We start from the raw sequence: 17,544 nt of genomic DNA, 5'->3' as shown, positions 1-17,544 counted from the left end.
CATCATTTGCACTAGCTTTGCAGTATGAAATTTCACATAAACCCTATATGAAGAAAACTCACATTTGCACTTGCTTTGCCAAAGGAATAAAGTGAGTTAGATGACGATACTTACTTGTAGAACATCTTAGAAGAGAAAAAGAATAGGAAAGAAAGCTTTAATTTGAATTTTGGGTGCATTTTGGCAAGTTTTGGTCCACTTTGTCCTAAGTTCAATGCCGTTAGCAGAAGCACAATGCAATTCATGGAAGTGCAGTTCCACCTCTAGAAGCGCAACACAGTTCACAGAAGCACAACGCAAAATTGTAACCTGCTTTTTGTAGAATTTTCTCTACAAATCAGCTAGCTCACTGATATCATGTAGAAATTTCACCTGCAGATCAAACTAATATATGCAATGTACTAAAGCATAATACTAGATCTACATCTACCATAAACTTTGCGGAAGCTTAATCAACCATGAGAAACATAAAGCGTGAACACATATAACTGATAAGAAGGAATCAATCACACATAACACAAAATATATCACTAGGGAAAGCACCAACATAAAACCCCAACACTGTATTATCAATTAAGTGGAAATCCTCAACAACATACAAAAAGAATTAGCTCAAAAGCTATCCTGCTCTTTCTGTACTATGATGATGAAGCTCATGGACTACCTAGCCCTGTATATAAAGGTTGCACCTCAGGTTCAAGCTCCTATTTCCTTGCACAGTTTTTATTGGGGTCCAATTACAAAACACATGTAAATTGGCATGATCATACCTGCTATCAACCTCAAGTCCAACTACGAAATACTTGAGGACTCAAGTTCCTCCTACATGCAAGGAATACTTACTAGAAATATCCTAGCAACTGACAGAACACTATCCCACCATCTGATCTCAATTGGGTCTTTGTCTGAACTGCCATGCATCAGTTATACATGAGAGAATACTCAGTTTTCTAAAAATAATAGTTGTCACATGCATGCGAGCATCAACAAACTATATCTCATTAATTTAACAACTTGTTAAATTAATCTAACTGGACTTGACTAAGTTAAACTAAGTCAACTGATCCTCCCATTATAGAACTCATCCTTAATTCCTCAATCAGAGGAGAAAATCAAGGACACATTCCCCAACTAGTGGAGAAATAATTGCATGTTCTCACAAAGACTTCAAGTTTTCTTTTCCTTAACTAATTAACTCATGGAGAATTAATTAATTAATATTCCAAACTGCTAGTAAGACCAAATTCAAATTTACTTCCTATAGATAGACCACAGACTGCTATAAATAGGAAGGGACCTAGAAATGCTATTTTTTAGAAGATGTTATTTTTAGAAATTTCACCTCTCACCCAAGGTGGCCAAAATGCTCATTGGCCAAACTACTATTTTAGAAGTGCTATTTTTAGCAGTTCCATTTTTAGCACTTCCTAAATTTAGCATTTCTTGTTGCACACTTTTCAACACTTTTGGAGGTGTTTAACTGATCCAAATTGTGAACTTGATGTCCCATTGGAAAGTTCTTGACGTCTGCTCCAAGATGGACTCCTCAAGAATGTAATTTGGACACTCCAATAGGGAGAAAAATTGAGTTTCCCAAGGTCACTCCAAAAACGCAGGGTGTCTTTGACAAAAACGCAATGCAAACTTGCAGAGCACTTTTAGATGCCTTCTACTAATCCAAATCACTATCTGAAGGTACCATTGGAAAGCTTAGGGCATCTTTTACACAATAGAGTCCTTAACGACTACCAAAACTTGCTCCAAATCTCTGAAAAATAGTTTTGAAGTCAAGCTTTCTAGAAGTGTAATAACTCTCCCGTTGCATGTGTATTTTAGGTATTTCTCTCAAATCGTAATACCTGTGCATAAAATGAAGGAATTTTTTGTTCCTTGGACTATAATTAACAAGAAACTCTTTCAATTTTGTAAAATTCATCTCCATTTGGTCAGACAAATATTTTGAAGAAAACATGTTCCTATGAGAAATGATGAGACGAGGTAGTGTACTGGTGCATTGTCTTATTTGAAATAAAACATTACCTTTACCTTTATTTTTCTTTCTGTAAGCTGTTAACTCCCTTTGCCCAGTGAATCACATGATGGACATGTGTTTGTTTTGACATATGGTATCATGATGATACATGGAGTGAAACCCTATAACATGACCTAAAATGAGGAATTTAACCATTTCGTGACCCAAGTCACGTAAATGAAGATACGATACCTCAAAGAAGACAATGACCATGATAAGTGATGAAAACCATGAGTAAGTGAAGGGAGAAGTAGTGATTTAGACACAACAACCAGTGACCAAATTTTTATTTGAAGATTCACTGAAATGACAAAAATTTGACTTGACACCCTAACAACACCTTATAAGAGCATATTTGATCACTGGTGACATGCTAAAATCACTGACACTAACACAATGAACACTTGGGTGGGTATGTACCTTGAGAGACAATGATGAAGATGTATATAGTCACTGGTCTCTCCAAAATTATCCTCTAATTTGATGAGAGATAGAGTTGTCAGTCATGGCCTTGCTGTGGAAACAATGTTGGTTACTATGATGCTATACAGATGGGTTACCAATTCGATTCTTCTTATGAGAAATTATTCAGATTGAGAATGACCAAGTACCATCATGAATACCTTCCTCGTTAAGAGAGAGTGTTGAAGGAAGTGTAAATAGGTTCGATTTTCATGACATTGTAATTATGATTTTTGTAAAATGAATTTATTATTCCGTGTTGCATGGGTTTCATGAACAAGAGGTCTATTTATTTAGTGGCTCCCATTGAGAGCCTTAGGATGTCAAAGAGTCAATGTCATGTGTAATGTGTACAAAGTATAAACAACCCTCCAATACAAGCACAATCCTCCAAGACAAGCACAATCCTCTTGAAGACATCAACAAGCTAAACGATGAAGAAGCAAAATCATGTCAGCCTACAAAATGAATTAAATACACTCATGTCTACCCAATAGAAAAGACACAACTCTTCATGAATACACATCAGCTAAATATGGAGGGAAAACCACTATATATACCAAGATAGGGTCAGTGAAAAAATGAAGAACATAATCTCAGAAAAGTCTCTGAAATCTTGGATGGGTTTAGGACAAAATCTCACATTACTCTGTGATTTCGAATGGTGCAGTCTCGGTCATAGTTACAATAAATTCCTCACATATCTCTCTGCTGTCTCGGCCTAGTTACAGGGTCATAGTAATAGTCCATCACTATAATCATGATATCAATCATGATCCTAATGAAGATGAAGATCTCGGTTATAATCCTAGTGAAGATAATGTCATGATGCAGATCTCGGTGCATTGGTGAAGACATGTTATCAAAGTCATGAAGAAGACAAGGTAGATACCTCATTTACATGGTGATAACCTCAGTAAGAATACAATTATGATTTTAGTGAAGGCACAACTATGGTGAGAAAGACATGATCTCAATGAGTCTAGGAGCAGACCTCATGGAGATCTCAGTGGTATGGTAAAGACCTTGGTGAAAGTGCAACAATAATGAAGGAACAGTGATGATGATCTCAGCAATGACATAGAAGAGTATGGTTGTCTTGGTATTGGAGTGGCATGATAAGTAAAGGGTCATGGTCTTCGTATTCATCAATTGGAATCTCTATAAGAAGAATTTTGTGCGGGTTTTCCTCTCCAAGAGGAAGAGTTTTTAGCCCTGGTAGAAATCCAACATCTTGTGTTCTTGTCTCTTGTATTTTGGTAACTGTTTGATGAAGTAAGAAATACATACTCTAATAGTAATAAGTGAATATTGGAATAAAAAGAAAAATTGAAAAACACCTCACAAATAGTTATCATGACTAGAAGAATCCCATTAACTCTAATTTACCTAGATTCTTCAATAGAAAGAAGCTACTCCATTCCATGATCTATGGTCACTGTGAAAGATTGAAGAATCTAGACTAAAGGCCAAATCTATTGTGGGAGAAAGTCAACAAAATTAAGCTTATGCTACAATGACAAGAAGAAAAGGAAAATTTGGGAAGTCTGGTTCTTGGAAAAATAAGGACATGACTAAGATTCAATGTTATGGGTGTCAAGAATATAGGCACTACAAAAGATATTTACCTAAGACCTAGAAGGACAATAAGAAAATAGGAAGAGAAGAATCCCATATCACCAAAGAAGCAGGGGAAGTTGAAAAGAAGAAGTCCAAGAAAGAGGAAGTAAGAGATCTCTATTACTGAGATAGTCTTCCTCGCATAAGATATTTTCAAGTTCCTAAGTCTTTTTTTGAAAGATATGACTATTATAATTTACTAAGAAAATGATGATGCATCATGGCATCATAGAAGCATTAAAAACAAGAGCTCGAGACATCATCATAGAGAAGCATGAAATATGATCGAATCATGGAAATCAACTTTGGAAGGATATATCTCTTGGAAACCTCATTTATAACATAGGTGGAACTTATGGAAGAGAAGGAAAAAGGTCATAATACATCTTTCAAAAGGAAACATCTGATGGATGGGGCTACTCTAGATCCTCAAGATTCTCTAATGAAATCTTCATTGAAAGGTTCACCGATCAAGAGAGGGAGAAAGTGTTTAATAAAGAATTCCAAACTTGTGGAATTCATGGGAAGATGGTATAATGACATAAGAGTTGAAGAAAATCAAGGGATTGAAGCTCTTTTCAATCAAGGAAGCTACTAAAGGAAGTATGGATGACATAAAGAAAAATGAGGCATGTATGCTTATATTTTATATTGTAAAGTCATAAGGTTGCAGGTAACATGGATAAATGATCTACCTTGAGAGCATAATCTATATGAAGAATCTTCTCCTTCAAAGGAATGCAGGAATGCATGGGTCACACATTCACTAAATGAAATCAACATAATATTTCCTCATATGTGTTGAAAAGTGTAACTAGGTCCAGTCTTCATAATGACATGTAATTGTGACTTTTGTAAAATGATGAAAGAAGAAAATAAAATTATCTTGTAATGCTTGCTTCATGGATTTCATGAGCAAGAGATTTTATTTTTAGTGGCTCCCATTAAGAGCCTTTAGGGTTGGTCATTAAAGTCAAAGAGTCAATTTCTAGAAGCCCTCCAATGATAAGCACTAGTCCTCTTCTTCATGTCGGCCTTAAAATGAAGTATAAACTCAAGTTGGCTTCACATTTTGAAGACACACCTATTAAAATACTCATGTCGACATTTATTGATAGGAAAGAAACTATATATAGGCATGAAGGCACTTCACCTTTATACAGTCAGAAATTCGCATATACCTTTGATATTTTTGAATGGAAAAAACAAAGATAAAGTTCGGATCTCTAGTACAGTCAACAAGTAGTTCAGATATCTGAATTTGGGTCGATAATTACAATCAAGAAATTCAGATGTCATTACAGTCAAGGGAATTCAGATCCCTCTGAATTTGGGTAACCAAGAACAATGAAAAGGAGACTACAGTGATGCGCAGCACGGTTCATTTTCATGGTTATAAAGGAGTTTAATTTAGTAACATATTATAGTGATTCGATGGAACCTTAGTTTAAGGTCTCGGTGCTACCTTAAAGGAAGTATATCAATATTATCTCAAGGGAAAGAGGTCGGTGCCATCACAGAAGTAATATGACAGCAAGGAGGTATCACAGAAAGGAGACCTCGATATGAAGAAAGTGAGAAGTTCTCAGTGGTGACAAATGTATCGATGCTAAGAAGGTCGAAGAGGAATATGATTCAAGAAGAAGAGAAGGCAGTCAAGAGAACTAGTGTCTTGGTCTTGGAGTGGCTAATAGGTCAAGGGTATTGGTCTTGGTATTCGTCAATTGGAACCTATATAAGAAGAATTTTTGTGGGTTTTCCTCTCAAAGAGTGAGAGGTTTTGGCCCTAGCTGATAGCCTACATTCTGTGTTTCTTGTCTATTTATGTTCATTCATTGGTATCTTTTTGATGAAGAAGAACACTAATAAATTAAGAAATAATAAGATATTAATCTAATGAACTAAAAGACACTCACAAGCAGTTACTAATTAAGAGAAATCACCTACTCATGATGCCCAAGATTTCTCAACATGGTATCGAAGCTAAGGTGACTAAGGCAAGGAATGGAATCTCATCAAGGGACACTCAAGGACCAGTTTTCAAGAAAGGCATTAAAGCAAGTCGAAGGTTATCAATGCAAAAAATCAAGATCTACATTGAAGAAACAAACCCTAGATTGAAGAAGCAGTCTAGACCAACAAATTTTTTGGATCCTCTAAGTCATCATTAAAATACCACAAAGATCCTCATCAATTTCAAGAGATCTACAAAGAAAGGTAGCCCAAAGCACAGACATCCAAGAAAAGCACTTCAAGGAAAAATATCACACCATCTTGGAGAAATATGAAACATTTTTAGATCTACACTCATTCACCTCCAAAAAGATCGAAATATCTTGAAGGCTAGTTATCCAAAGAAGGCTATAAGGAAAGATCCCTCTCATTGAAGCAAGGATCCCCTCCTTATCCTTGAAGAATATCATCCGAGCAAGCATCAAGAAATCCTCATCAATCACCATCAACAAAGGGAGATAGATCTAAAGGCGTTGTCATCATAAAAGGATCAATCTCATTTTATTAAAAGGAAGGGATTTTCATTTAGAAGAAGATCATTCAAAAGGGGCACTAATACATCTTCTTCAACCACCATCAAAGTGATCAAGTTGAATATATCATATTCACTTGCCAAGTAAGTATATTTTATTCTATAATATAATCTAGTAAAATGACTTCATTCTACAAGGAGACCTATAAGCTGGTTGGATCATTAAACTTCCTTGCATGGAAAAGGAGGATAAACATAGTCCTCGAAGAAAGTGAAGTCATTTCAATGGAAAAGTCTCCAAACCATATGAAGGTCAAGCATTATCTGAATACATGGAAAGGGATGAAAGGGCTTAATGGATTCTTATGAAATTAGTCAAAGGTCCCCTCATCCCTATATGGCAGGATTGGAGATATCAAAGAGATATGTATGATAAGCTGGAAGAACTATTATATGAAGATATGATAAAGAAGGCCATATCACTTAAATATGATCTACACAAATTAAAAGTAACAAAGGATAAAAGGTTATCTTCATAAGATCTCAAATTGCAAGATATAGGAGAGATAATCTTCATTTTTCTAAATGCACTAATTGATGAACAAGGTAACAAATGTCTATGGGGATAAGAAGGTTATCCCATTCAACAACTTGTGGTTTCTATGCAAGATAAAGGAAGTCAAGTTGAGGGAAAAAATTATTCAGACATTTGTCGAAAGGAAAGAAGAACATAACTAAGAATCAATGCTATGAGCATTGTAGGAAAGATTATCCTGAGCTTAAGAAGGCCAATAACAAGTAAGATAGAGAAGAAATCCATTTCACCTAAGAAGTGGAGGAAGCTGAAAGAAGGAAGTCTAAGGAAGAAGAAAAGCATTAGAAGTAAGATCTCGTGACATCATCTTAGGAAACATGAAGGATGTATGATAGTCAAGGATATAGCTCTTGAGAACCTTATTGAAAGCTCAAGTAAACACTTATGGGAAAAAGGAAGAATTCATCCAGGATAAGGCTCATCATTGATCAATCAAAAGGTAACATATGCTGGATCCTTAATATTCTCTGATGGAACCTTCATCAAAAGGTTCAACAATATAGAGATGAAGCAAGTATTTCATTAGGAACTCCAACTTGTGGAATTCATGGGATGATGTTATGATGACATAAGAGATGCAGAAGATCAAGGGGTTGAAGCTCTTTTCAATCAAGGAAGCTACTTAAAGAAGCCTAGATGACCTAAAGGTAAATGAGGTACGTATGCTTGTATTCAATATCATAAATTCATGTTGTATGGTTGCAGGTAACATGGATCACTGCTTGATCTTGAGAAGCACAATCAAAGGAAAGGAATATACTCCTATGAAAGGTTTTCGGAAGGCATGGGTCACACAAGATGAAATCAACATAATATGTCCTCATATGAAGTATGAGGTGGCTAAATACAATTGAGGAAGTATTATTGGAATCTCTTGGAAATGAAATGTGTGAAGAAAGGAAGCCTAATATATCATGAGATATCCAACCATGGTAAAGGAAATCAACATCTAGAAGACCAAGAAGATTTAACTAGGAAATCTCTTAGAAAGATATGAAGACTCTCACGGAAGTTTGAAAAAGATAGAGACCCTTGACAATGGATATCTTTGGGAGATATGTCAACATGTATGCAGGATGCTGATGGAAACTGGAAGATGTCATGATGAAAGACCATCACAAAGGTAATTTTGATTTAAGTGTTCATTTCTTATTTTTGAAAAAATATCTGGATGGGCTTATGTAGGACTGCCAAAGGAATAACTGTGGATGTCTTCCTGGAGGACCATGTAGAAGATACTTTCAAAGAAAATGGTATGAAGAAGGCAGCATGACATGAAGCAAGGCAAGATGTAGATTGATGGATCACTTTCTGATGATGACACGACTAACTCATGGATGAAAGTGATGGATGGTCTCTGCTCATCCATCAACCACAAAAGATGAAGACTCCATAATGAAAAATAATTTCATCACATCATGAGAAGGAGTTATTCAAGTAGTCGGTTGTGAAGAGCTATTGTAGGTCCCTAATTAAGAGGGAGCCTGGAAACTAGTTTCTTACTTGGAAGAAACTTGGAAATTCTGAAGCCAAGAAGGAGCTTAGGTACATTCCTTCTGTAGGAATGAGTACATTACTTTATTGGAATTGATATGTCCTCCCTAATTGATTGAGAGAGATAGACACATCACTTTGGTCTTCACCTGGGAAGATAGAAGGGAGGATTGGGTAAACATCTGGCATTCGATTCTCTTTGAGGATGAGATAGGGAATCCAAGATAAGAGTAGTTGTAGAGGACTTATATTCTTTGAGGATTGTATATCCAAGATAAGAATAGTCCAAAGTAGGTCATACTCTGTCAACACCTCGATGGAGTATCTACCTTGAGAGACAATGATTATGGTGTTTATAAATCATTGGTCTCACCAACATTGTTCTTTGATCATGTAGATAGATTTGTTAGTCAAAGCCTTGCTATGTGACAATGCTGGTTGATATGATGCTATATAGATGGGTTACCAATCTGTAGAAAATCCTATAGATTCACAAGCTCACGCAATGTACTAAAGCACAGGACAAGATTCTACTTCTACTTTCAACCAACGAAAGCCAATAGATTGATGAAAACAATATGAAAAAGAAGAAAATAAATCAATGTCACATAACACAAGATGTATCTGGGGAAAGCCACTGTTCAAAACCCCACTATTGGTATTTCATATATCAGAAATATGAGTGAATATACAAAGCTTGTTCTCACTAGAACAATTCCTCACAAGTATGCTCAACTATCTCAACTCACAAGAAAGCTCTTAGCCAACACTTAGGAAATTCTGCAGCTCTCCAAGCCCCTAATATCTTACATAATTCCTAAGATAAACAAACCATCTTTAAAGGGAATTAACGCTTCAAAAACTGTGCAATCCAAACATAGGTTCTTCTCTGATTTCATGCATGATATTTACAACTTAGTAAATCATACAACTGATAATACACTATCCCCGTACTCTAGTCTCAACTGGGTCTTTCTCAAAATCGACATGCATGAGTTTTTGATAAGGGAATCTTCAGTTAACTAGAGTGAAACTTGTGGATGCGCTAGTGCACCATCTCACTGTTAACTCTCTATTAGTTCGTCAAATAGTTTGGACTAACTTAACTTAACATAACTCAGTAAACTGAGTGATCTAATTACAACTCATAATTAAACTCATCTTGTACCCCTAAAACTTAGGGAGAACATATACATGACTTCAGAAAGACTTCCAAATTGAAATTCCTAAGCTAATGAAGTTAATTAAACTTAATTAATGATTTACAAGTTGTTATGAAATTAACGATTTACAAGTTGTTATGAGAATAAAATTCGATTTTAATTCCCAATTTATTTCAAGGAAAAATTAAACTTGAATTTCTTATTTCCATTTCTCAACACAATCCAACTCTTCTAATGAGAAATTATTCAGATTGAGAATGACCAAGTACCATTATGAATACCTCCCTAGTTAAGAGGGAGTGTTGAAAAGTGTAACTAGGTTTGGCCTTCATAATGACATGTAATTGTGAATTTTGTAAAATGATGTAAAGAAGAAAATAAAATTATTTTGTAATAATTTCTTCATGGGTTTCATGAGCAAGAGATTTTATTTTTAGTGGATCCCATTGAGAGCTTTTAGTATTGGTCATTAAAGTCAAGAGAACTAGTGTCTTGGTCTTGGAGTGGCTAATAGGTCAAGGGTATTGGTCTTGGTATTCGTCAATTGGAACCTCTATAAGAAGAATTTGTGTGGGTTTTCCTCTCAAAGAGTGAGAGGTTTTGGCCCTAGCTAATAGCCTAAATTATGTGTCTCTTGTCTATTTATGTTCATGCATTGGTAGTCATTTGATAAAGAAGAACACTAATAACTTAAGAAACAAGAATATATTAATCTAATGAACTAAAAGGCACTCACAAGCAGTTACTAATTAAGAGAAATCACTTAATTCATGATGCCCTAGATTTCTCAACAATATGAAGGATGAGGTGGTTGACATTAATTGGCGAAACTCTGATTGGAAGTTCCCGAGAATGAAATGTGTGAAGAAAGGAAGGAAGATATCATGGATATGCAACCGTGGAAAAAGGAAATCAACATCAAAAGACCAAGAAGATTTGACTAGGATATCTCCATGAAAGATATGAAGACTCTAATGAAGTCTGAAAAGGAAGAGACTCTTGACAACATATATGTGTAGAAATTCTGCAAATTCTCTACAAATCTCGCTCTGAGAGCTATGTAGAAAATCTGACTGTAGATTAACCCAATAATGCAATATAACCAAAGCAAAATACTATAACTTACTTCTACTATCAAAGTTTGCGGAAGCTCAAAATTGAGCAAGATCGAGATGAACATATATAACCAGAAGAAGAAGAATCAATGCACAATACACATGAAAATACTTTGGGGAAAGCCTCAGCTAAAAACCCCACTATCTGTATTATCATACAAGTGGAAATACATAGAGATTATACAAAGCCTTAGCTCTCACAGCTATCCAGCTCTCAGTACAATCCTCACAGATGCTCACAGGCAATCTTGGCTTCTCACAAGCCTTCACTCTACCCTCCAAGCTCCTATTTCCTTGCACTGTTTCTCCTGGGTGATCCTCTTGTTACCAAGTGGAAAAATCTCAGCCAAGTGGAACACTGATCCTCCAAAGCTGCTCAATCCTCAAGGAACCTTGCCTTGACTGCATGCATGAGTTTACTTTATAGGAAAACACATGCAAATGATAGTACAATGTCCTTGACATTTAGCTCAATTGGGTCTTTCTCAGAATAGACATGCATGAGTTACTGATAAGGGAATCTTCAGTTATCTAGAGTACACTAGTTGAGTGCATGCATGCATCAACTGACTGTTAACTCTCTATTAGTTCCTCAAACAATTTGGAACTAATTTAAATGGACTTAACTCAGTAAACTGAGTTAACTAATTAAAACTCAAATATAACTCAGTCTTATCTCCTTAATTTAAGGGATAACTCTTGCATGACTTCAGAAAGACTTCTAACTTGAATTTCTCCAACTAATTAAGTCAAAATAACTTAATTAATTATTTCCAAGTAGCTGGTAAGACTAAATTCGATTTTAATTGACAATTTTAATTCAAAGGACAAATTAAAATTGGAATTTCTAGATTCTATTTTTATTAATTTCTTGTTGCTATTTTCAACAATATGTTTGGGATATGTGTCAATATGAATGTAGGATGTTGATGAAAACTAGAAGATGTCATGATGAAAGACCATCAGAAAGGTATTTTTGATTTAAGTGTTCAATTTTTTATATTTTTGAACAAATATCTAGATGGCCTATGCAGTTCTTCCAAGGGAAGGTCTATGGATGACTTCCACTACTAATGCCCGTGTAGTAGGATGAAAGATCCTTATGGAAACATGGCATGAAGGAACGTTAGATATGAACAAATGGATCAATTTTCGATGATGACATGACTGAATCATGGATGAAAGTGATGGGTGGTCGGTGCCCTATGAAGAAATCCCAACCTTGAAGAATCCTAGATAACGAAAATAAGTTCATGACATTGTGAGGAGTTCTTCAAGAAGATGGTTGTCCCATGAACTCCACCTGAGGAGTTGATGTAGGTCCCTAATTAAGAGGGAGCCTAGAAATAAGTTTCTTGCTTGGAAGATACTTGGAAGAAAAATTCCTAAGCCAAGAGGGAGATTAGGTACATTCCTTCTGTAGGAATGAGTATATTCCTTTATTGGAATATATATTTCCTCCTTAATTAAGAGGGAGAGATAGACACATTATTCTTGTCTTCACTTGGGAATATATAATGGAGGATTGGGTAAAAATATGGCATTCGATGCTCTTCGAGGATGTGTTAGGGAATCCAAGCAAGAGTGTTCGTGGAGGACGAATATTCTTTGAGGATTGGGGACCCAATATAAGAATAGCCCTATTGGAACACATCCTGAGAATCTGGGTGGGGTATGTTCCGAGAGAGACAATGATGAGGGTGTCTATACATCATTGGTCTCATCGGCATAGTGCTCAGATCTCATGGAGAGATAGGGATGTTAGTCAAGGCCTTGATGTGACAATGCTGGTTGATATGATCCTATATAGATGGGTTACTAATCTGACTCTTCTTATGAGAAATTCTTCAGATTGAGAATGACCAAGTACCATTATGAATACCTCCCTAGTTAAGAGGCAGTGTTGAAAAGTGTAACTTGGGTCGGTCTTCATAATGACATATGTAATTGTGATTTTAGGTAATTGATGAAAATAAGAAAAATAAAATTATTATTGTAATTCTTGTCTCATGGGTTTCATGAGCAAGGAATTTTATTTTTTGTAATCACTCCCATTGTGAGCCTTTAGGTTTTGTCATCTAGTCATAAAATTAAAATTGAGTAAATGTCATGTATGAAGGACCCTTCTTGGGCATATTGCATTTTTTATAAGTTAATAAATAAGTATGAAAGTGCTCCAAGACAAGCACGATACCTCTACTTCAAGTTGACTTCAAGAAGAATAATAATATCTTCACCAAAGGACACGTCGACTCATCTTCATGTCAAGTCGACTTATTATCATGGCAAAGAACTATAAATAGGCCACTCGGCCTCATTTCAGAACATATATTTTTGGTCAAGGTTTGAAGTGTAAGGAAGTATGAAAAGATCAAAGTAAACAACCTCATAACCAGCATGATGACAAAAGGAAGAGTGAAGTATTTATTAGATATGTTTTGGGCTAAACTATACTCCACACGTGCAAGGATCTACTGTCACCTATTGCAGACAGGGCTGAAGTATTTCAGTTATCATAAGAAGGAATATTTGGGAAAAGATCAAGTGTATCCTCAAGCTGAATTGAGGAAGGAATGTCTCCACCTCAAGTGAAGAAGATTGAAGATCAAATCATGTGCTAGGGTTGCTGAAATAGGGGTGAAATAAAGTGTAGGTCTAAATTAGAAGGAAGCCAAAGTTGAAGGGTAGCCGAGAAGGAGGAAGGAGCAGAAGTTTGACTGGTATTGACTTGAGCATGAAAGAAAAGAAGTGGAAGGGAACTTTTGTCTTGGTCTTGGAGAGGAAACTAGGTCAAGGGTATTTGTCTTGGTATTCATCAATTGGAGTCTCCCTAGGAAGAAGAATTTGTTCTGGTTTTCCTCTCAAGTGGGAGAGGTTTTGGCCCTAGATGATAGCCAATATTCCGTGTTTCTTGTCTCTTTATGGTTTATGCATTGGTAGTTGTTTGATGAAGAATAACACTATAGTAATATAAGTAAAATAAGATCATAATCTAATGTAAAAAGAATTCACAAGCAATTAATAATATAAGAGAAACAACCTATGCTTGATGCCCTGTATTTCTCAACATATTTCCCTATTATCAATGGGAAAATTTAATTTTGAAGAATATTGCATTGCTAACTATATGTCTTTACAAGTACATTTTTGGTCATTTGCTGATTTGAGTTGCTTAAATAATGGAGAAAAGTCATGGATTATTAGAGTTAGTGAGAAATATAATCCTATTTATTGTTGAAGACAAAATCAAACTCAACAAAGATACTCTTTGTGAAATTTAGACTTGTCTGTGAAATGCACAAGAAAACATTTAATGTTTGCATCTTGACTCATAGTTACGGTGAGATGAGCTACAACAACTTAAGCAACATTCTAAACTTGTTTTTGTTCAGAACAATCCTATCTTTGAGATTGAGACAATCGCATCAGATGCTAGAAACTAATCAAGTCATTGAAAGAGTAGATTTGCATGCAACTGTAGAAATTCAACCTACACTTTCGAAGCCCATCATCAGACCTTGGGAAGACCTTGTCATCAACAATCAAAGAATCGGTCTTATATATGACAAGGAGTTCTCATTTCACACTACATATTATTCAAAGCCCATAAAATTTCAGAGTGATGGATTTCTTCAAGAAAATTCATCTTCACCTACTCATCTTCCTCCACATTCACAACAAATTGTTAAATTCCAACACTCTAATTGAGTTGGCCATGTGAAGGATCACTATTTTTATCTTCACCCGCACAAGAATTATGGTCAACACACTCAGTCTTCAAACAAATGCTTCAAAAACAAGCCTCATACACGAACATAGATTCAACTCGGATGGATTACTTCTTGGTAATGGGCTTCAATAGGAAAGAATATATTTCGCTCATACAACAAGATTTGTTCTCAAATATTGAAAAGTATTGTAGTTGAGATATCTTCATCTTCTCGCCTTATATCTGATAAGGGGGGAATTCACGGCAATCTACAAGATTCACAGATACATCAAGCCAGATTGAGACACAACCTGAACCTGCTGCCTGAGCCTATAATGGAACATATATCCTGTCTATAAACCTGACCAATCCATATTTTGTGAGATGATAATTCACATCCCATTGATGATGCTGGACCCACCAACATTTAGGGGATCTCCCCGATATGAAGTCCCAACTAGAACTCACACAGTTTGGAGTGGGAGTCCTAGTAGTGGGTGGTAGTGTAATGCCTTGATCGTAGTAGTGCACAGAGGTAAGTATGATAACTTTGGGTGAGAGAAAGCATGTGAACCTACAGAGAGTCAAGTGCAATGCATGAAGGTTCTAACACACAAAGGGTAAAAGGAAGTGTGCCCCTTAGAAGCCTGTAATAGTACACAACTTGAAAGGAACACAAGAGTAGAATGGCATCACAAGCTAAAAAGCAGAATAGTCCACAAGTTAAAATGATGAGTTAATCCAACAACATGCATTCAACAAGATTCGTACAAATGCATACAAATTAGTTCATAAGGAGAACAACATAAATTTCCAATATTATTATTATAAGTGAAAGTTCGATCCATACATACACCATTGATGACCACTAGACCCAATAGTGAAACGTTACAGTCAAGAACACTTGCTCCTCCAAAAAAGAATACTCGCTCTATGCTATGGAGAAGCCAAGGTTCTTCATAATACTCCAAAGCCTTTTTTAATCGTAAGACTAGCTAAAATCTTGGATCCCAAAAGCATGTTCTATGAGTTATGAGGTTCTATTTATAACAAAGGGTGGGGTGACCCTTGACATTCTGCTTTGTGACTCTTTAAATTCCTCATGACTCATCAACTTCTTCACTAAATGGCACATTACATTACATAATGAATTTTCGTATTCCAATATTGACACTTGGAATTTTCACTTACAACATATTTACAAATAAAATTACATTTTCCACATGTACCCATGTAAGAGAAAATAGGATAGAGACAACCTAACAAGAAAAAACGTTATGATTCCGAAGTTTTGGGAAGTACAAATCAACAAACTACACTTGCTACTTCTCGGTCACATATCGGTTCCAAGCTTGGTATTGTGTGATGGTTCCCCAAACTATTTGATGGTGTCTTTTTCGAAGAAGACTCTTTCCTCAATGGCATCCGGTATATATGGTCTTGGAACTTATATCCAACTCGTTTTAAAGCATGAACAACATGATATAGACCATGAAAGGACCACTTATGTACTTATGCATGTTGTCTACGATCAACTCCAAGTCTTCTATGGTGGTCTCTCCTCTTAGTTTCTCTAAATACTCATCAATCTCTAGCCGGATTTGGTTCTTGGGTTTAGCATCTGTGAGGGAATCGATTGATGGGATCTCGTGCGTTCTTACCATGAAATCCAAACTATTTTGAAACTGTCAATATGAGGTCTGTATGCTGCCAATGAATGAGGCAAGCTACTCATAGTTCTGGATACATATTCAGACCTTTTCTTTCTATAGCTCGACCTGTGGCTTAATATTCTTCTCTAAGTCAAGCGAGGCCCCTTTGTACCAAATTTTCCACTCTTGTACATGGGTGATAAAACATGTATATTCTTGAGAGTTTGAACAAATATTTGCTTTGCTGCTATAAGCCACACACATAGATAATTGCTTTATGCACAATGACAAATCCATCATAGGTGTTATCACTGAGGTTGTCCCTTGGCTCCTTAAGGGATACGGCCGAGGTAACCACAAACCAATCTTTGGGCTGCAGGTCCTAGCCTACCTGCAGTCAGAGAGGGCTCTCTCTTTATGATTTAACTTTGTTTTGGGTTGATTTTAGGCTAGTTATGGTGTACAAGGGTTTTGTTTTGATTTTTGTGGGAAGGAGATGTTTTCAAGCAGAGTTGGGATGCATAGTGTGAGAAGTTCAAACCATTGGGCATGGAGTCATGGATTAGGGCTTGCTGTTGCATTTTCTTGGTCACAAGAGGAATATAGAGCAGGATAGCTACACATAGAACAATATCAGGCTGGAATAAAGATGAAATGAAGGTCAAAACTGAAAGGCAACTAAGAATCTTTCATTAGCTAACATAGAGGGAAGGTGGATGAAAGTTTGTCTAGGAGCAGTAAAGAATTCCTAAAAAACAGTCATATATGAAAGAAACAGGGTAAACATGATAATTTAGGTATGCATATTCATAACCATTTCTGAGGAAAACATAGAGAAATAACAAGAACTGAGCATAAGGTGCAGTCAAGCAAAACCTAAGCTATTCTTTTTTCGTGCTATTTAGATGGTAACACAATTGTGCATAAACATAATAAAAATGTAAACAGAGGTAGAAAAAACTTTTTGAGCCATGTAGTAGCACAGGAATTCCACAGTCACTCTTTAACCATTAATAACACAACAGTCAGTTCTTCATCCAAAACATTCCAGCAGTCTTTGATTACAGAGCTTCTAAAAAATACAGCGCAAGTCCAGCATGAGGAATATCAACCAACCAACCCCAAATACGTTCTATGGGGAGGTATATATACAAAAATAAGAAACAAAATATCTAGGTGATGACTCTTCAAGCAATAAATTATATCACCAACTCTTG

Source organism: Pinus tabuliformis, chromosome 4_1 (assembly GCF_031772625.1).
Source record: "Pinus tabuliformis cultivar Carrire ecotype Pingquan chromosome 4_1, CPIR1, whole genome shotgun sequence".
NCBI lineage: Eukaryota > Viridiplantae > Streptophyta > Pinopsida > Pinales > Pinaceae > Pinus > Pinus tabuliformis.
Note: the sequence above shows the minus strand (reverse complement) of the source record.